Here is a 21,062-nt window from a genome sequence, read left to right on the forward strand (position 1 = left end):
TCTCCTATTTCATGTTAAGGTTGAATTTTTCAAAATTACAGAACATGTCCAAAATATCATTTAAAAATTTTATTACCCCTAGCTCTAATTTTCATAAATTAAGTCATGTTCTTTCTTGATCAGAATATTAATTTGAGACCTTTTTAGGGAAGGAGGTGTCTACAGTGCATGGCCCAAGGTAGGAGATGTATGATCAAAACAAAACATAAGTATGGCAATGTCACTTTGCTACTCAACAAACTTAAGTGGTTCTCTATTATTACTTCTAGGACCAAATATAAATCCCTTTACAATGTGTTTCCAGCATTATATATTCTTCTTCTTCCTGTTCTCTCCAGTCCAGCTAAACTGGCTGTGCATGTTCCTCACACTCATTAAAAAATACAGCTAATGGATCCAAGCATGAATGGAAAATTAAGATATGTTTCTATCCATGAAGCAGATCCAGGTAAATAGGAATATTTATAAGATAAACTCTGCTGAGTTGAAATAGGAGAATTACTTTGGCTTATTGCTTTTGCTGTGCTTTCAATATATATTTATAGAGAAAGAACTCTTAAAAAAAAGACAACCCTGTATATTGACTGATAGTTATTACCTATTGTTTGATTGTATGTTTAAAAGAAACTCTCCTGTTTGGCTAGTTAAGTAATTGAATTAATTAAATAATTAGTTACTAACAAACAGTGTTGTCTTTCTTATACCCTGAGATTGTCTCCCCCACAAATGAAGCATATTCAGTTAAATTGTTCTTAAGAGCAAAAAGGTTTTTGTTTAATTAATAAATAAAAATATTTTAAATTGTATTTATTTTATATTACCTGATCCTTTTAAAATTTCTGTTAGGGAGGATGCTTTATAATATATATAATATATTAATGTAATAGCAGAATAGGTATAGAAAGTGGACCTAGAAGTGCACTGATTTAGGGACCTCCCAGATGGGGAAACTACCTGGATGCAGTCAGTACCTTCTCTACAACTTTACAATTTCAGAAAATTGTTTTGTATTTTAGGACCCAAATCTTGCTAGTTTTGAGTCCTCTTCACCTACATTGCCATGACTGCTTCTTGGCTAGTAGTACACACAAGTAATTTATAAATAAATATTTGTAAGATGGGGGTGTGTACTAAATAATTCTTTAATGACAAGAGTTTCTCATTGAAAGTTTAGAGACTACTGGTTTAGCATATTCAGTTTTTCCAAAATATCCCACAAATTTGCAAGTTTGGGGAAGAAATTTTTGTTACAAAGTAAATTGGCTTCATTTTATCACTCGGAACAATGCCACTTTCTTTTTCTAGCACAAACACTCATTTTGTAGTACTTTGGCAAAAAATCAGCATATTTGGCAATAATAAAAGGAGTCTTGTGTCCTGCCCTTGTGTCACCACACAGCTTTGCAAACAGCTTTCTCTTTAGCAGAGAATGTTGTTGTTTTTTTAAATATAAATTTGAATACTCAGAAACAGAGGTGTCAGAAATGTAGCTCACAACACTCCTGAGTGCAACCTCAATCATGTTAAAAGATATTTGGAAAATATTAACAAAAATAAACAAAAATTCTCTATGACATAGAAAATATTGTATTTTAAAATTAAGTCAATTATGTGGCCCACAGGCATCCTCACATACAATATAGTGGCCCCATTTCTATTTGAGTTTGACACTACTAAAAGATTATGAAAACTGCATATAACTTCTCACATGTTTCTCGATAGTAGTGACTGTGAAGCATACAATGTATACAAATTTCACAATGGGATCAGTCACATTTTTAACTAGTGTTTGTATTGCTATGTTTCATTCTGACATGGACTGTGTTCCATCAGTGTGGAGTCCAGTACAAAGTCCTATGTTATATAAAAACTCTTTAAAAAGCCTGGACACAGATGGACCATTGTTTAATATGATAATGAGTATATCTCTAAAGTCAAAAGCTAACATTATTGTAATGGGGGAACCACCATCAGCTTTCCAAAGAGATAAAGGGATAAAGCATGAATAGTCATTCTCCATACTATTATTTGACAATTCTTAAAATCTTAATAAGGCAAGAGAAAAATAAAGGCACAAAGAGATGGCAAGATTATCCCTATTTGTGGTTAACATGATAACTTACTTAGAAGAACTTAGAGAATCATCAAAGAAACTAATCGAAGCAATTAATAGCTTCAAAAGTAGCAGGATATACAATAAATCCACAAAAAGCCATCAGTTTTTAGCATAAACTAAATCAGCACTGTACTTTGTCAGATTTGAGGCATTTTTGTCATTACTGTGAATGTATTAGTTGATTTTCCAATGTTGAACCATTCTCACATCTCTATTTTAAATTCACCTTGCTCAGGATTACCTGAAATCTCATCACCTTGCGGACTGACTCCTTTTTTGATACTCAAAACCTTCTCAGCATCCTGGATTGCGTCTTCCTTCTGATTGAAGGACTGGAGGGTGAAGCAGTAAACTCCCAAAGCCTTCCTTTTTTGAGAGCTCAGAATTTTGCAGGAATCTTCTCACTTTCCAACAGTGGCTCTGCTTGTTTAATTCCACATGGGCATCGTGGCTCACAATGACAGCTCTCAATGACAACTCTCGGGTGCTCCCCTTTTCTTTTCAGCTTCCTTTTAAGTATTGTCTTCCTACATTAAATTGCAAGGTCCTTGAGACAAAGGACAATCTATCCTTTTCTTATTTATATCTCCAATGCCTGGCATACAGTAGGCACTTAATAGTTATTGAATTGAAGTCATGGTGAATATTTTTTATTATATTACTGTAGTCTTTATTGGGATTTCATTTATAATTTTTGCATCAATGTTAATTAGTAATGGTCTATATTTCTTTTTCTTTGCATGATGCCTCCCTAGTTTACCTTTTAAGACCTTATTAGTCTCACAAACTGAGCTTGGTAGAGTATTGCCTTAACTTCTGAGAAAAATTGGTGCATCATGGATGGTAAATGCTTTTTAAACTTTTTACAGAATTCACCTGTAAATCTATTTGGATCAGGGTTCTTCTCTCTTATACCCACTTTGGTAGTTCTTTTATGGTTAATATTTTTCTTAGATTGGATTGTTTAAGATCTGTTAATTTAGCTATTTTTTTTTTGGTCATTTGAAGGCACCCTCTCCCCTCTAAATTATCCTTTACTTCTTAATTTCTTCTTATTCTTTCCATGTCCCCCATTGAAGTAGAATTTCTAGAGTGCCAAATTTGATCTTTCTTTATCCCATTTCTTTTATTGTATTTGTAGATCTTAACTACTCCTCTTTTCTTGATAATTGTATAAATTCTCTCTCCCTCTTTCTCCCCTCCCCTATTTTTAAAAATAGAAATGCCTCAAATAATTTTCATTGATAAATAGACTCAACATGTAGCTTGAACTTTTGACTTTTGGAATATACTGTTACCCTTCCTCCTCTGGTTTCTGGTGACTGAAAAGAAATCCAGGACTATTTGAACCAACACCCCTTCATCTATGAAGGTCATTTTCCTGGTTACTTGCCAAATTTGTTATTACCGAAATTGTGAAATTTTGCTACTTCATGACTTGGAGTTTTTAATGTAGTATTTTTTTTCTAGCAGTAATCAACAAATGTAGTACATCAGTACTCTGTTATCTGTATTCAAAATTTGGCAGTTTGTGTATTGCCTGCCATATTATATTCAGTTTTGTTTTGTTTTGGTTTTGGCTTTGGTTTTGTTTTTGGTGGGAAGAGGAGGTGGGATATGTTCTTCTGGGAAACATATATTTCTGGTTTTTTCTACTTGTATTCTGTCTTCAAGTTATCTCTCTTTGACTTGTATAGAATACATGTGTTCTTTTAAGGCTAAAGGGTTTTGCTTCTGTTTTGTCTTTTTTAAGAATTCTGTGTAAGGATCTTTGATTTATGACCTATTTTTTCCTTAATAATACCTTCTTTTAATATTTTGTTTCATTTTAAACCATTCTGAAATGTCCTCTTATTTCATATTTGCTGGGCCTATAAGACTCTTTCATTGAGTAATTTTCTTTCATTTTTCTTAATAAAATAATGATTTATTATGCTTAGGGGTCCTTGTACTTTTATTAATTTTTCCTAATATATGTGCCTGTTTCTCAGTTTGGGGATTGCAATGTTGAGGATCATGCAAAGAAAGAGAAGTAGAAAAAGACTAGCTTGAGCCTGAACCCAAAATAGAACACCAGGAAACTGAGATAGAAATCACAGATTGAAATAGAGGATGGGGCTTAATAACAGCTTCTTCAACAATATTGATAGGGAAAGCAGCATGCAGAAGGGACAGGACCAAATAAGCCCTATCCAATTCATCTAAGAGGTCCAAAGAATATTGGTCTAAGCAGGAAATTCCAAACCAAGACAGAGACTGGAAATATGAGTAGACAAAAAAAAAAAAAATACCAAACACAACTTAACACCACAGCAACTACAAGTAGACCTTCAGAGGAAAAATAAAAATAGTTTGCCCACAAGAACTATAAGATTTGTGAGAAGAAATGAAATGGGATTTTAAAAATAAAGTGAGAATTGGGGGGGGGGGGTGGCGAGAAATGAAAGGATAAATAGCTTAAAGGAGATGATGAAAACAAACACATAGATTCCCACCTCTCAAAAACAGAATGGCACAAATAGAACTCAATGACTGTTTGAGACAACAAGAAATTTTAGAATAAAGCACAAGATTGGAGAAAGAGAAGACAATATAAGATAGCTACTACCAAGAAAAACAAACAAAACAAAAAAAAAAACCCAAAACAACTGGAACACATCAAGGAGAGATAATTTAAGAATTATTAGACTCCCTGAAAATCATAACCCAACAAAAACTGTATACTACATTTTAAGAAGTCAAAAACTATATAGATCATTTATAATCAGAGGACAGGGTAAAAATAGAAAGATTTCACAAATCACTTGCTGAAGGAAACCCTAAACTGAAAATGGCCAGAAATGTCATAGCCAAAATCCAAACTGAAAGAAAGGTAAAGAAAAAATACTTGAAGACGCCAGAAAGAAAGTGGCTCACACAAAACTTGGCAGAAAATAGTATTAATGAGATAAAATCATAGAATACTATGTTGGAAAAGGCTTGTAACCAAAAATAGTTTATCCCTTAAAGTGATTGTGGTATGAAGGAGAGAATTCAGAACAGAAAATCAATTTTTTTTAATGGTGATTGTGAAGCATACAGTTAAAATTTATGAGGGATCGTGTTTTTCACTGGGACTTTTAGATCTGTTTCATCCTGACATCCCTGCAATATTGAATAAAATTCAATAGAGGAAAAATGAATTTTTAATAGAATAAAGGACTTTTAGGCATTCCTGATAGAAAGACCAAACAAAGTTGAGTAGAAACATTGAAATGGAAATGAGAGTTGAGAAAAACTTGGAAAAGTAAGGAAAGGAATGTAAAGAAAAGTAATGGAAAGGTGATAATGAGAGGTTTATATTTGGTTTGGATTCCTAAGGTGTTCAAGGGGGTTAAATAAACAAGCACAAGGCATCAGTGGAGTTTTGTTCTGTTGAGTTGGTTTTAAGAGAGAAGAGCAAAGGGAGAGGAAAAAGGAAAACACTATGGAAGAAATCAGGAAGTAGAGGAAGGACCTGATTTCTCATAATATCCATGTGGGAGAAGCAAAGTGTACAAACACAGAGGGTAAGGGTAGGAGGGGCAGGCATCTCATTAAGTTTATTTGAACAAGATAGTAGGTTGAACACACACCCAGTTTGTTGGAAAAATACATTAGCTAGGGCAGGGAATTATGAGCTAATAGAGTAAGACAGGGCATTGTGACAAGGAAAAAGGGGAAAAAAGTATCACCTACAGAGGTTTTATCATAAAAGGGGGAAATTAGAAACAGAGTTAGAAAGCCTAAGAACTTGGGATGGGATCTGGGCTGGTGAAGAGAAGAGGTGCACAAGAATAGGAAAAGACCACTTCAATTACAGCTTACTAGTGTTGATCAGAGGGCTTCTCTTTTCCTTTTTAAGGAGAGGCCTGGATGTAAAAGAGGGCCTATCGGTGCCCTCAAGGCTATGCTACAAAGCAGCTATCATCAAAACAAGTTTTTTTTTTTTAAACAAAAAATAGAAATGGTACAACAGATTCAGCATGCAAGATTTATAAGCAGTTGAACACAATTCAATGTTTGACTAAATCCAAGCATACCAGCTACTATAGTAATCAACTAACTTCAATAATAAATGCAAGGACGATGGGAAAGCAGTCAGAGAAATTAGGTTTAAATCAGCATCGAACAGCATAGGCCATAGAAAACTCCAGATAGATGAATGGCATGAAAAAGTCATATTGTAAAACAAATAAAAGGGAAGGGAGGAGATACAGAAACTATTGGATAAAAAAGGAATTCCTAAATATTCAAGAGAGAGAAAAAATTATAGGAGATGAAATGGACTATTTTGATTATATAGAAATGAGCATTTGCACAAACAAAAGCAATATAGTTAGAATTAGAGTGACCAGTTCCTTGGGAAAATAATCTTTGCAGGAGTTTCTTTGATTAAGATCTGATCTCCAGGATATATTGGGAAGTGGAACCAAAAAAATGTAATGGTTGTAAGATGAAACAACCATAGTTTTAATTTTGTTATTTCTCTGATTAGTGATTTGGAGCATTCTTTCATTGTTGATAGTTTGCCATTTTTTCTTTTGAAAATTGCCTTTTATAATCCTTTGACCACTTGTCATTTGGGAAATGATTGTATCATTCTTTGTTTCACTTTCTTATGTAGCCTAGGTAGCAAACTTCACCAGAGACATTTGCTATAAAGACCCCCTTCCCAATTTATAGTACTTTGCCTTCTAATTCTAGCTGCATTGGTTTTGATCATGTAGATCCTTATCAATTTTATGTAACCAAAATCAATTATTTTAAAATGTTCACTTCTTATCTTTAGATTTTTGTTTAAAGTAGGAGATTATGGTCAGAAAAGAATTCTTGTGTTCAAGATCTTGCATCATTAATGATTTCATCCCTAAATGGGGCATAATTAATGGATTAAGGCCATTCTGGAGTTTGAACTCCACATTGTGGATTTGGGGCTGTTGCAAGTACATATACTCAAGTCCCTAAGTATGAGGCCAGGGGTTGGGAAAGAGAAAACTATGTGTTGGGTCTTTGAACTCTTGAGAAAGGAGGCAGAAAAGTCTCATAGTGGGGAAAGAAACTCAAAAGAGAAAGGAGATGGATTTCTGGCAAGATGTTGAGGGAGAAGTCATGGATAAACCCAGTTAGTTCCTCTCCTTTTCAAAATAGGTATAAATTTACCTAGAATAAATTACCGACCACAAATGATAAAAAGGGGATTTGAAATAACTTGTTAAAAAAAACCCTCAGAAAATCCAGTAGTGATAACAGAAGAAAAATGGACAAAAAAACCCAATGAATAAAAAGTACAGGTGGAAGGAAATTCTCTGCCTCCTCCCTGAAATCCTGAAGAAAGAGAAAGTACCACAGTCACTCAATCCCTTGAAATGGTTAAAAATTAGGATAACTTCTGGATTGATCCAAAGATCAATTGAAAGGATAAAAAAGATAGGAAAATGAAAATTCTTCTTAAAAGAAGTTAAAAAGAAAAAAAAGGAGAGTGGGGCAGGGCCCTTAGGGCAAGTGACAGAGAGTCTCTCCAAAACAGTAGATCCTCAGAAAGATAGAATAACAGAATTGGAACTCAGGTGTAGAGGTGGAAGAAAAATTGATTATCTAGGTCTTGGTTCTGCATCTGGTTCAATGGCTTACTCAGCCTAATTCAAATGCTAAATTCATTTTTTCTAAAAATATACCCAGTACCCCTAGGTAAAAAGCAACTCCTAAGGCAGTCAAAAGTAGTTTAAGATATAAGGAGATAAAAGGAGAAGGGCAAGAAAGCTAAAAGCAGTCAGCAAGGATTTTCCCTGGGATCTCAAGAACTCCTATGCTGAAATCATAAAACCTGCTCTTACAGCCTTCTCGCCTAAAAGGCCCTACAGTTGGGTCCTGGATAAATCCAGTTAACTTAAACTGCTCCAGGTCTATACTTTCTTTGCTCACAACAAGTCTTTAGTAGCTGATTTTGTTGGAGATGGGATTGTTAACTAAAACCTTCCTCATTTACTTGGTTTTTACAAGCAAAAGACTAAGCAATTGAATCAATATTTTCATGTTTTAAAAGCTAGACAAGGTTATTAAAAACTCATTTTTGAAGGAAAAAAGAGAACATCTATGGTCAAACCTCAAGGGGGAAGAGGTCAAAAGAAATGGGAGGGGGGGCAGCTAGGTGGCACAGTGGATAAAGCACCGACCCTGGATTCAGGAGTACCTGAGTTCAAATCTGGCCTCAGACACTTGACACTCACTAGCTGTGTGACCCTGGGCAAGTCACTTAACCCCCATTGCCCCACCAAAAAAAAAAAAAAAAAAAGAAATGGGAGGACTGAAAAGGGAAAAATTGAATTAATCTTTCTTAGACTAGAATTTACAGTTCCTGATTGGTTGACTTTTACAGGGAGGAGGAAAACACAGAGCAAGGTGTGGTTTGGGGAAGCAAGGGGAGAATGACTGGATACTAGCTCAAGAGGAGAGGGAGAAGGACCTGTAAGGTTTTAGGTTTTAAGTTTTTTGTCCTTCCTGAAGATCTCTGAGGGAGAAGAGAAAGCACTGATGAGCAAAGCTCTAGGATTAGACTGGGAATTGGGTCATGCACATGGAGGGTGAATACTTGTTTTCTCAGAGGGAGAAGGTAGTGTAAAGAGGGGCTTCAAGATGGGCTCAGTTTGGGAGAAGAAAGGGTAATCCAGGAGATCCCTAAGCTATATTGTTCCTTCTTCAGAGCCACCTCCTACCTTAAGTCCACATATAGGTGCTTTACCCATATCAATCTGAGAGGAGAGAGGAAAGAAGGAAGTTTAGAGGAATGGGGTACTACTGATCTCAGCTGGAACAAGATAGTAACTTACAAGCCTTGTAAGCACTTCTAGATGTGAGGTCCAAGGTCCAATTCTCACTTCCCTCTGCTTTGCCATTAATTGATATTTCTCATAGGAAGCTTCTGTAACGATTGGAATAACGCCACCTGCTGGATACTAACTGTAGAAGAGTTCTGCCCATGAAGCGAAGGTCTTTGAGGGCAAGACCAGGAGTCTTTTCTTTGGTATCAGGACGTGACGCGGACTAGTGGGAGGAGGAAGGAAGAGACCGGCGCTGAGTCTGGGGCTCTTTCCGGAGGACGCGGGTGGAGAGCGGAGCTAGAAATGTGCTCTCCCTTTAATAGATAGGAATCTAGGCCTTTTTCTCTCTCTTTACCAAATTCTTATTCTCCTTAATAAATGCTTAAAAGTCTAACTCTTGCTAAAGCTTATAATTTATTGGCGACCACTCATTAAATATTTTAGACAGTTTAGCTAGAATTTTAACCCTTAACACTTCTCAGAGAAAGAGACTTCAAACCAGATGTGAAGACATAGAGATCTATAATTGTACTAGCTTGTGAAACAGAGAAGGGAGTAAGGTTTGTGGGTTGTTGTTTTTTTGTTTGTTTCTTTTTTTGGTCTTTGAAAAGTCCTCCCCTTACCTGAAGGCCAGGGCATAGAATAAAGAACAAGTAAATGAGAAGCCAGTGAAATGGGAGCTTAGATGCTAATATATTGTAGAAGGGGGAAAGAGAAAGGAGAAGAATAAATTCAATTAATATTTCTTAGAAAGAATTCAAACTAAGATTGGGGAATGAGGATAGAGAGCATTTCTTACCATGCTGTTATCTGTGCTGGGAAAGGAAAGGGTTAAAAGAAAGATGTTTCATGGGAATATCATTCAAGGTAAAAACAAAGGACTTGGGCTGTGAAAAATAACTGGAAGGGTGGGGGTGGAGGAAGAATTTATGGGAGGAAACAAGGATCAGTTTAGTTTAGCAAAACAAATCCAGAGGAATTGAGGGCTAATTTAAAAGATGTAAAAAAGAAATTAATAGAATAGTTTTTAAAAATTCATTCAAAGTACAATTACAAAAAGTTTTTTAAATATCTGAGTTAACCTACTAAAACCCAAGATACAGATTTAACTTCAAAACACACTTTACAGAAATGAGAGAAGTCTTAAATAGTTGGAGAGAATAATTTTTCATGGTTTAAACATATCAGGGGTGTGGGGGAGGGGAATAACCTAGATGTTTATTGCTACCAAGAGATTATTTGTAGAGTTTAGTGACTTTGGGGGGGGGGGATGGCAATGAGGGTTAAGTGACTTGCTCAGGGTCATATAGCTAGTAAGTGTCAAGTGTCTGAGGCCGGATTTGAACTCAAATCCTCCTGAATCCAGGGCTGCTGTTTTATCCACCCCCCGAATTGAGTGACTTTTTAAAATAATCTAATTATTGGCACAGTGAATAATTTTTTAGGGGACTAAAAAGAGGGAAGGGATATGAAGGTGGCCCAGAATGACCAGATTTCAAACTATATTATAAGATGGCAATCTTTAAAGCTATTTGGTGCTGGTTAAAACAAAATAGATAAGCAGATCAATAGAACTGACCAGACAAACACACATGGTGACCCAGTGGTTAATTTATTTAAAATTAAATTACATTTAAAAAAATTACAACCATAATTCATTGAGAAAAAATTGTTAAAAACTAAAAAACAAAACCAAAAAACAGTTTGGTAGAAAATAGAGTTCAGCCAGTAGACAAGTAGTGTATTTGTAAAAGTTCACCAAATCAAAGAACAGCAGGCTATCACTTTTACAAGTAGAGTTATGGAGTAACATATTTGTTTTCTGTCTTCCCCATTAGACTGTGAACTCTTTGAGGGTAGGTAGGGAGCATCTTTTGCCTCTTTTTTGTGGCCTTAGCACAATGCCTTACTTAATACATAATCTTTTTTCTTTCTTTCTTTCTTTTTTTTTTTTTTGGTGAGGCAGTTGGGGTCAAGTGACTTGCCCAGGGTCATACAGCTAGTAATTAAGTGTCTGAGGTCGGGTTTGAAGTCAAGTCCTCCTGAATCCAGGGCCAGTGCTCTATCCACTGCACCACCTAGCTGTCCCACTTAATACATATTTATTGAATGGGCGCCATGGCCTGACCCCATCAATCAATTGGAAGGTGGAAAGATGGATTCTTGCATTTCTTAATGGTAGTCAATAGTGAGACATTCCCCAAACAGTTACTCATTCCTCAATACTCTCTTTTTTTTTTATTTTTAGTGAGGCAATTGGGGTTAAGTGACTTGCTCAAGGTCACACAGCTAGTAAGTATCAAGTGTCTGAGGCCAGATTTGAACTCAGGTACTCCTGAATCCAGGGCCTGTGCTTTATCCACTGCGCCACCTAGCTGCCCCCCTCAATACTCTCTTGACTCCATCATCATCATCATCCATCCTCTCTCTCTCTCCTTCTCCCTCTCCCTCTCCCTCTCCCTCTCCCTCTCCTTCCCTCCCTCCCTCCCTCTTTTTGTGGGGCAATGAGGGTTAAGTGACCTGCCCAGGGTCACACAGCTACTAAGTGTCAAGTGTCTGAGGCTGAATTTGAACTCAGGTCCTCCTGAATCCAGGGTTGATGCTTTATCTACTGCACCACCTAGCTACCCCTCCATCATCTCTTTCCACTGAGCAGGCTCACTACTTCTTTTTTTTTAAAATTTAATTTAATTTAATTTAATTTTACATATAAGGTATTTTATTTTTTCCATTACATGTAAAGAGAGTTCTCAGCTTTTGTTTATACAAGCTTTACAATTTCAGATTTTTCTCCCTCCCTCCCTCCCCCCTCCCTTAGACAGCAGGTAATCTGATATAGGTTATATCTATATAGATATAGATATAGATATCTATATACACATAATAACATTAATCCTATTTCTGCATTAGTCCTGTTATAAGAGAAAAAATCAGAGCAATGATGAAAAACTCCAAAATAGAAAAAAAAACAACAGCACCAAAAACAAAAGAAATAGTATGGTTCATTCAGCATCTATACTCCACAGTTCTTTTTTTTTTTTTCCTTGGATTTGGAGATCCTCTTCTATCATGAGTTCCCTGGAACTCTTCTGTACCATTGCATTGGTGAGAAGAATATAGTCCATCACAGTAGGTCAACACTCAATGTTGATGAAACTGTGTACAATGTTCTTCTGGTTCTGCTCATCTCACTCATCATCAGCTCACGTAAGACCCTCCAGGTTTCTCTGAACTCCTCCTGCTCATCATTTCTTACAGCACAATAGTATTCCATTGTATTCATATACCACAACTTGTCCAGCCATTCCCCAATTGATGGGCACCCCCTCAACTTCCAATTCCTTGCTACCACGTAAAGAGCAGCTATAAATATTTTTGTACATGTGGGTCCCTTTCCCCTTTCCATGATTTCTTTGAGAAAAAGACCTAAAAGTGATATTGCTGGGTCAAAGGGTATGCACAGCTTTATCGCCCTTTGGGCATAATTCCAAATTGCTCTCCAGAATGGTTGGATCAGTTCACAGCTCCACCAACAATTAATTACAGGCTCACTACTTCTGAGATAACACCTTAAGAAGACACATGCCCCAAGCTGAATTCATTATCATCTTCTCCCTTCCTCAAGCTTTTCTTCTTCCTTATTTCTGTCAAAGGCACCACCATCCTTGCAGTTTATCTGGGACTCCAACTATTTCACTCCATATATCCTATCATTTGACAAATTTTGCCATTTCTACATTCTTCACTACATCTCTCATATCTGAACCTGCCTCTTGGTTCACACAGTTACCATCTTGGTCAGGTTGTCATCACCCCTTGCTTGGGTTGTTGCAACTTCCTCTTAATTGTTCTCTCTGCCTCAATTCTTTCAATACTTTTGTCCATTCTCCACACTGGTGTCTGAGTAATTTTTCTTAAGCACAGATATTACCATGTTCCTCCATTTCTCAGCATTCTCAGGGGCTGCTTCTTGCCTTTGAGATAAAATATAACCTGTTTATTTTTAAGCCCTACATAGCCTAGCCCTAACCTATCTTTTCCAGACTTATTGGAAATAACTTGTTTCTTGAGCATTCTTCCATTTAGCCAAACTGGCTTTCTGTTTCTTCTCCACTCTACCTCTCCTTCCATTTATACAACCTCTTCCATGTTTCCTGAAAGGTGCTCTCTTCTTACCAATTCACCTCTCTTCCTTTAAGAATGCTCTGACATCATCATCTGCTGCATGAAGCCTTTCTAACCAAACTACCTTGTATTTACTATTTTGTATATTTTAGTATCTGTTCACTTAATATTTACACTGCTTGCATTTTTATGTGTACTTAGGTATATTTATTTCCCCCATTGTAACTTTAAGTAGACATTTCTGTTGGGGGAAACATGTTACCTGGATTGGGGGGGGGCTAGGTCACCCAAAGAATTGGAGGCTCATCATGAGTCTTGTAAAATAAAAAAAGATTTATTAGGAGAGAGGAATATGGCAGGGGAACAGATTACTATGGTGACTGTCCCACTGGAGTAAGAGAAGACCTGGTCTTTTGTATCTGGACAAAACAAAGGGGAGGGGAGGACAAGATAACTCTGAGGGGATCTTTGAATAATAGGGTCTCAATAGGATAAGCAGCATTCACCCATATCCTGCATATCATCTTGCAGACCTTGATATTGCTTATCAGCATAGTAGGGTCATGTCCTGCCACACCTCATACCTGAGGTGGGAGAGAGAGCTGTTTTCCCCTTGGCCTAGAAGATTTGAATCTTTAGGATTTCTTGGGGTCCCACTACATTTCTGTCTTCATACTTGTGTCTTCAGCACCTTTCATCTGTTGCCTGAATAGGGAAGATGCTTAATAAATAATTGCTCTTCAATTGATTATAAACTGCTACCTAGGTACCTCAAGTAGTTGCTGCACAGGTGTTGTAAAATTCTGTAACTGCCTCCCAGATCACCTCATGGCTCTGCAACAGGTGCTCCTCAGATAGTTGGGTTTGCCCTATAGAGCAAGATTCCCACAACACCCCCCCCCCTTTTTGTTTTGGGTAGAACTAAATGAGTCACACAGGATAAGTAGTACAGGTAGGTGTTACATTACATTATTTCACCTCGACCCACTGCTAACTCACTCTTATTCTAAACTTACCTATTAATATCAAAAGGCACTATTATCTTTCTTCTGCTCTTCCAAGTTTACAAGCTCATCATTATCCTCTACTTTCCACTCTCCTTCACCCCACATTCCAATCAGTTGCTAAATCTTGTTATTCTCTGTCCCCTTCTCTCTACTAACCAGCCTCCACCCTAGTTTCATATTTTTATCACCTCTTGTCTTAACTAATACAATAGCCTAATGGCTTTCCTGTTTTCTAGTCTCTCTGCTCTCCAATCCATCTTCCACATAGCAGCCTACATGGCTTTCCTAAAAACTCAGGCCCCATTCAGTACCAGAGACCAATTCATGTTTATCTCATTCTTTTAAAAATTTATGTGTTTGTTTACATTTTCTAATATACATAATTATTAGCACAGCAGTTTATGTATACATATTTAGAAAGAAGTAAATATGGGGGGAGGTAAGAGATTTTTAAAAACTGATAAGGGTGCATGACTATTAAAAGCTTAAAGCCCGATGCCGAGCTCAATGTGGATCATAATTCTTTCATGCTATTAGGTGTGGGTCTGACTCAGACAGGTACCTTGTTAGTTCATCCTTGATGTCAGAATGAAATGAAACACTTGTATGTAGGTCATTCTCTAGTTAGCAAAGAGATGTTTACTTAGCCCTAAGATAGAAGGATATAAAATAAGGATACAGTAGTACCTAGGTCAGGTTCCCCTCACCTCCATAAGAAAATGAGTCTAGTCAGCAAGGCAAGTTATTGTGACTCCCTGATTTTGGGACTTCTACCAAGTCTGAAGGGTACAGATTCTAGTGGGTGGGTGTTTTTTATGCCCTGAGATGGCTAGGAAGCCAAATCAATTCAGTCAGAGGCTACCAGGAAACTTTATCAAGGGAGATTCAGTTTGAGGTTTGTCTCACTTCCACTTCACCCAACTTTGTCACCTTTTAGGGAAACTTAGTTTTACCCAAGTTGGGTGTAGGGTAGGGGTAGGGTGACCCTGGTAAATGATCCTATCACACAGGGGTTAATCTTCTTGCATTACTATGACTTTAAAAATTCATTGCTTTCTGGGTGATGAATCTCAAAACTTAGCTAAGCCTGGCCTTGTATGACAGATGGTATGACTATCACTCAAGCTGATACTTTAAAGTCATTCTAGCTTGCTATATATCTTTCCACAGTCTTTGTTCTGATGGGGTAGGGTTTTTTAAATTTCATTTTTATTTTCAACTTTACATTTCCCCCCTCCCTTCAGCCCCTTCCCCACCCATTGAGAAGGCAAGAAATTTGATACCCATTTTATTTTTATACATACACACATACACATACACAGAGTCATGCAAAACAATTTTCCATTAACCCTGTTTCAGGAAGGGGCAAGAAAAATAAAGCAAAAAATTGGCTTCAATTTCTAATGAGTCCATTAATTCGCTATCTGGAGGTGAATAACATTTTATATCATGAGTCTTTTGGAGTTGTGGTGGCTCATGGTATTGATAAAAATTATCTTTCACAGTTGATGATCCCTAACAATTTTGATTGTTACTGTGTAGATATTTCTCCTGGTTCTGCTCACTTCACTTTTCATCAGTTTATATAGGTCTTCCTACATTTTTCTGAAACCATCCCTTTCATTGGCATAGTCTTCAAGAATCTAGGATCACCTCCATAGCTTGATGTATCAAAGATCTTTAGCAGAATAAATGAAATATAATTGAGAGAACTTTTTTTTAATTTTAAGAAAGATCTACATTGGTAAAAATTAACCTAAGAAATCTCAAATTCAGATGAGAAGCATGTCCAAGTGTAGAGAAGTTTCCTGTTACATTTTCATAGTACAAGTCTATTCTCCTTTAATTGGTTTTAAAAAGATATTTCAGGGGCAGCGAGGTGGCGCAATGGATAGAGCACTGGCCCTGGATTCAGGAGGACCTGAGTTCAAATCCAGACTCAGACACTTAACACTTACTAGCTCTGTGACTCTGGGCAAGTCACTTAACCCCAATTGCCTCACCAAGAAAAAAAAATAAAAGATATTTCAGGAAGAGTAAAATTAGTACTTCTCCACAAATAAATGTGGGCTTATTTCTGCAAAGCCCCAAAGTATAAAGGAAGCTCCAGGAGCAGGCACAATGTTTCCCAAGATTGAAATGTTTGTATGTAGTTAATAAACATAATAGAGAAGTCATATTACTGAAGAGGCTATACCTTCTAGTCAGCTACCACACAGAGGCAAACTGAGAGGGAAAAAAGGGTTGTTATTCAAAGACTTAATTGTTGAAGTGAATGTAGAGAAATTCAGCTAACTCTAGTGTCCTTTCTCAGCTGAGGATCTGATTACCCAACATTCAAATCAGGATTCACTTTTATTTCCTAGTTAGCTTGAGAAATGACATTTTCAACAGTGAGACTTGTTCCCAACACAGCTACATCTGCCCTTATCCCTCAACGCTCCTCAACTCTATCCCCTTTCTCTACTGAGCAAGTTCTGAAAAAACATCTCAAGTTCAACAGGTCCCAAACTGAATTGTTTATCTTCTTCCCCTCCCTTCTTCTAGACTCTGGAAAGAAACTTCATTTATTACTCCCTCTGTGCTAAACTCTGGGAATACCAGAACAAAAAAACAAGATGGTTCCTATTTCCAATGAACTTAAATTCTAAAAGAGGAACACAAAACAAAAGGGGACTTGGAAAGAGTGGGGGGAATGGAAACAATGTGGAGGTGGAGCACGTGGAAGAGGTGGGATATTGAGTTCAATGTAGAGAGTGAGCATCTGAGCTGGATTTTCCATGAGATGGCAGATCCAGGCAGATACTGACCAGTCATTCAGTTGACCTCAGGGTTGAGGTGTCTCTCTCAGGGAATCCCAGGCAGCCTGTGTGGAGGTGGAGCCCACTAACATGATGGTCACTCTTTGTATTTTTAATTTCTTTTTGGTAGACCTCCAACAACAGATCTCAGTTTTCTTTTCAAATACTGATAATCTTAATTGACTTTTTATTCCCATTTCTATAAAAATTAGGCTGCTTAGCAACTGAAAAAACAAACAAAGAAGCTGTGCTTATGGATCACTGAGGGACATGAATAGAGTTCTTTGATTTTTTTTTTTTTGGAATTATTTCAGAAAGAAATCAATTTCTTTAGAGTGACTTTCAAGTCAGCTAATATTTATGTAAAATTTTTTTTCTTGTCTCCTGTGATGATGAAGAAAATTTCTGCCCTGGTATGTTTTTACATAACTAACTAAGATCCTAAGGGAGGTAAAATAAAAGCAAACCAGGCCACTGTGGTGAAACAGAATTACCACTATACCAACACTCAGCTCAACATGGAGGAGTGGATAAAGCCCTGGTCTGGAAGTTGGGAAGATCTGAATTCAGATATGGATTCATACATTTATTTGCTGTGTGACCCTCTGCAAGTCACTTAACTTAAGTCTACCTTAGTTTCCTTAACTATAAAATGGGAATAATAATAGCACCTATCTCCCAGGGTTATTGTGAGGATCAAATGAGATGATATTTTTAAGGCATTTAGCATACTGCCTGGCACATAGTAGATGCTTAATTAAATACTTGTTCCCTTCATCCTCTACAATCACTAACATGCAGTAATCATCACTGTCTTGCAGTATTCAATATTGTGTTTTCGCATAAATTTGTAAAGTTTTTTTCCTTATATAAAGACTAACCCAATTCCTCTTTGCCCTCCACTGAAGTAACATTCTGTAACCATTACTATTTTTTCATGTAGCTAATATTGGATAATGATACCCAAAAATGCTGATAGGAGAATTGAGCCAAAACTAATAACCTAAAAATTAATTGTTGGTAAAGGTAAATTCTTACATTTGGGATAAGAGAAAATCAGCTTCATAAGCATAAGGGGAATCCTGGTCAAATAGTTTAGCTGAAAAAGATATGGGGATCTTAGTGGATGACAAAATAATATGTCAGCCACAATAAGTTTGTCATTTTGGCCACATTAGGAAAGGTACAGTGCCCACAATGCAGGAGATATTGATACCATTGTACTCTGCTCTTGTCAGAACACATTTGGAGTATTCTGTTAAGTTCTGGGTACTTCTGGTCTTGGAAAAGATATCCATAAGCTGGAGAACACCCAGAGGATGGCAACCAGGGATGGTGGTGGTGATGAAGTCCTAGATTGAAAGTCAAGAAGGGGGCAGCTAAGTGGCTCAGTGGATAAAGCACCAGCCCTGGATTCAGGAGGACCTGAGTTCAAATCTGGCCTCAGACACTTGCCACTTATTAGCTGTGTAACCCTGGGGAGGTCACTTAACCCTCATTGCCCCACAAAAAAAAGAAGAAGAAGAAAAAAAGAAAGTCAAGAAGACCTGTTTTCATTTCCCACCTCAGATATTTACTAGCTGTGTGACTATGAGCAGAAAACTTAAATTTTCTATGCCTTGGTTGTCTCATCCTTAATATGAGGAGGGTATACTTTCTGGTGTCTAAGATCTCTGATCCCATGACTGGGTTAGTAAAGGACTTGGGTATTTAAAATAGCCTGCATATGACTTAGGGGGGGAGTGAGAGATGCATCATAGTTGTTTTCAGGAATATGAAGGTTTGTTGTATGGAAGAGGTATAGACTTTTTTTTCCTTAAAAAGGTAGAATCTGGATCTCTAGAGTAATATTGACTAAAGGTAGATTTAGGCTTGAAACCAATCTTCTTTTATTTATTTGCTTATCTATCTATCTCTCTATCTATCTGAAGTTTTGAGTTCCAAATTCTATCCCTCTCTCATTCCCTCCCTCCTTCGCTCCCCTACCCCCACCTTGAGGTGGCAAGCAACCAGATATAAGTTATACATGTGCAGTTATTTATTTATTTATTTGAAAATCAATCTTAACAATCTAAGCTATCCACAAAAATTGAATGGGTCACCTCAGCAAATGGGGAATTCCCTCTTACTATACTTCTTCCAGCAGAGATTGGGTATGTTGCTAAGGGTAGTCTTACTTAGGTGTGGGATGAATTAGGTGGCTTCTGAGCTGCTGAGCTGCCTTCTAACTCTGATCCTGGGATTCCTTAGGTTTCAGGCTATAATGGAGGAAACAAACAACAACAACCAAAAAGCACAGCAATTATAAAAAATAGTCTGTCAGTCAGCAAGCATGTGTGTGTATATGTATGTGTGTATATATATATATATGCCAGAACCTGTACTACCAAGGAGTATTGAAGATGAAGAATGATTGTGGGATTGTGGTGATTATATCACTTGTGTTTGGGTTTATTTGGAAGGTCACTTTAAAGACCTTTTCATATGGAACTGTTTAGTGATAAGAAGTATTGAAAAGGTGTTTTTGTATAAAGCCAGAGATTTAGATTAGATTAGATTTAGATTAGAAATATGCTTTTGCCAATGTCATAGCTGAATGCTTTGATAAATAGTAGGAATAGAACAACTGTTTTAGTAAAAAAAATTTAAAAGTGCTAACATTTTGTGTGTGTATCCTGCTTTCAGATAGAATGTATGTATATAGCTTTTCCGACAGAATTTGAACAGTTTGGGTCAGAAGATGATGATGATGATAATAGCTATTATTTATATAGCACTTACTATATGCCAGGCACTGTGCTAAGAACTTTACAATTATTACTTCATTAGATCATCACAACAACCTTAGGAAGTAAGTGTTGTTATTATCTTCATTTTACAGATGAAGAAACTGAGCCAAACAGGTTAAGTGACTAGGTAAGGTTGCACTTGTAGTAAGCGTCTGTGGTCTGATTCAAACTTGTCTTCCTGACTCCAATCCAGCATTTTAGTATGCTTTGACATACTTTTGGGGGAGGGGGGGAGTATGCTTTGGTGTACAATATTAAAGACAAATTCCTTTGTGAATGAACTTTGTGAATATTATGAGTGAACAAATGAACGATAATTCACTTGTGTTATAAAGAGGCAGAGATTATCTTTTACTTATTCAAAACTGGAAAAATTAGTGTAAAAAAAATAACAGTTATAAAGACACCGAAGAGATGATATTGGTCTAAGTTGAAGCCTTCAGAGTTACAAGCAGCATGAGTACTCCAGCTTGTTTGCATGTAACTGTTTATAACCAGAGGGTAAAATTAGTAAAAAGAGAAATAAGACAAACATTTGGAGTCTGAAGGATGATTTTTTTTTTTAATGAGGCAATTGGGGTTAAGTGACTTGCCCAGGGTCACACAGCTACTAAGTGTTAAGTGTCTGAAGCTGGATTTGAACTCAGGTACTCCTGACTCCAGGGCCCGTGCTCTATCCTCTATGCCACCTAGCTGTCTGAAGGATGATTTTTAAAAGATTTTCAATTTGATAGAGGGAAAAGGGGTTGGGGGTGAGTTGTGACAGGTACCTGAGAGTCAAGAGGTCTCATTTGAGCAAATGAAGTACAAAGAGATTGGATATAGGAACCCTTTTGTGAACTCTTCATGCCAGTCAACCTGACTTACCAGCTACTTCCCCTGATGTCACTCCATTTCTGATCTCTGTGTCTTTTGCTCAAGTGGTCCTACTGCTAGAATGCAGTCCCTCCTCTTCTCTGCTTTGCTGTATCCCTAGCTTCTTTCAAAGCATTTATTCAACATTTAACAAACATTTTTTAAATGCTTACTGTGTGCTGGAAACTTTGCTAGGCCCAGGAAATAAAATGACAATGACATAGTCCCTACCCTCAAGGAGCTTACATTCCATGGGAATCTAAGTGTAAATCAAGTGCCCTATTCTAGGGAGGCCTTTCAAATTCCATTCTCCCCTACCCCTCCTGTTGTTAACCATAGTTCCTATTGAATTTTCTTGTTTGTAGGCATTTTAATTTGTATGCATTTTATTCATTTTTGCCTTTGTATCCCTGGTGTCTTGTACATAATAGGAGCTTAATAAAAAGTTTTATGAATGGAAATGAATTGAATGTGTTGGATAAATTCTTTTTTCTTAAGAAGTATTATTATTATTATTATTATTTTTGTGG

The 21,062-nt window shown here is 36.9% G+C and overlaps 1 protein-coding gene across 1 annotated transcript in view; it reads left to right on the top strand.

The window, feature by feature from the left end:
- The window catches only part of DAAM1 (dishevelled associated activator of morphogenesis 1), a 223,604-nt gene that overhangs the window by 98,950 nt on the left and 103,592 nt on the right, over positions 1 to 21,062 (top strand). The window lies entirely within an intron of this gene.

This window comes from Dromiciops gliroides, chromosome 2 (assembly GCF_019393635.1).
Source record: "Dromiciops gliroides isolate mDroGli1 chromosome 2, mDroGli1.pri, whole genome shotgun sequence".
In the NCBI taxonomy this organism is placed as follows: domain Eukaryota; kingdom Metazoa; phylum Chordata; class Mammalia; order Microbiotheria; family Microbiotheriidae; genus Dromiciops; species Dromiciops gliroides.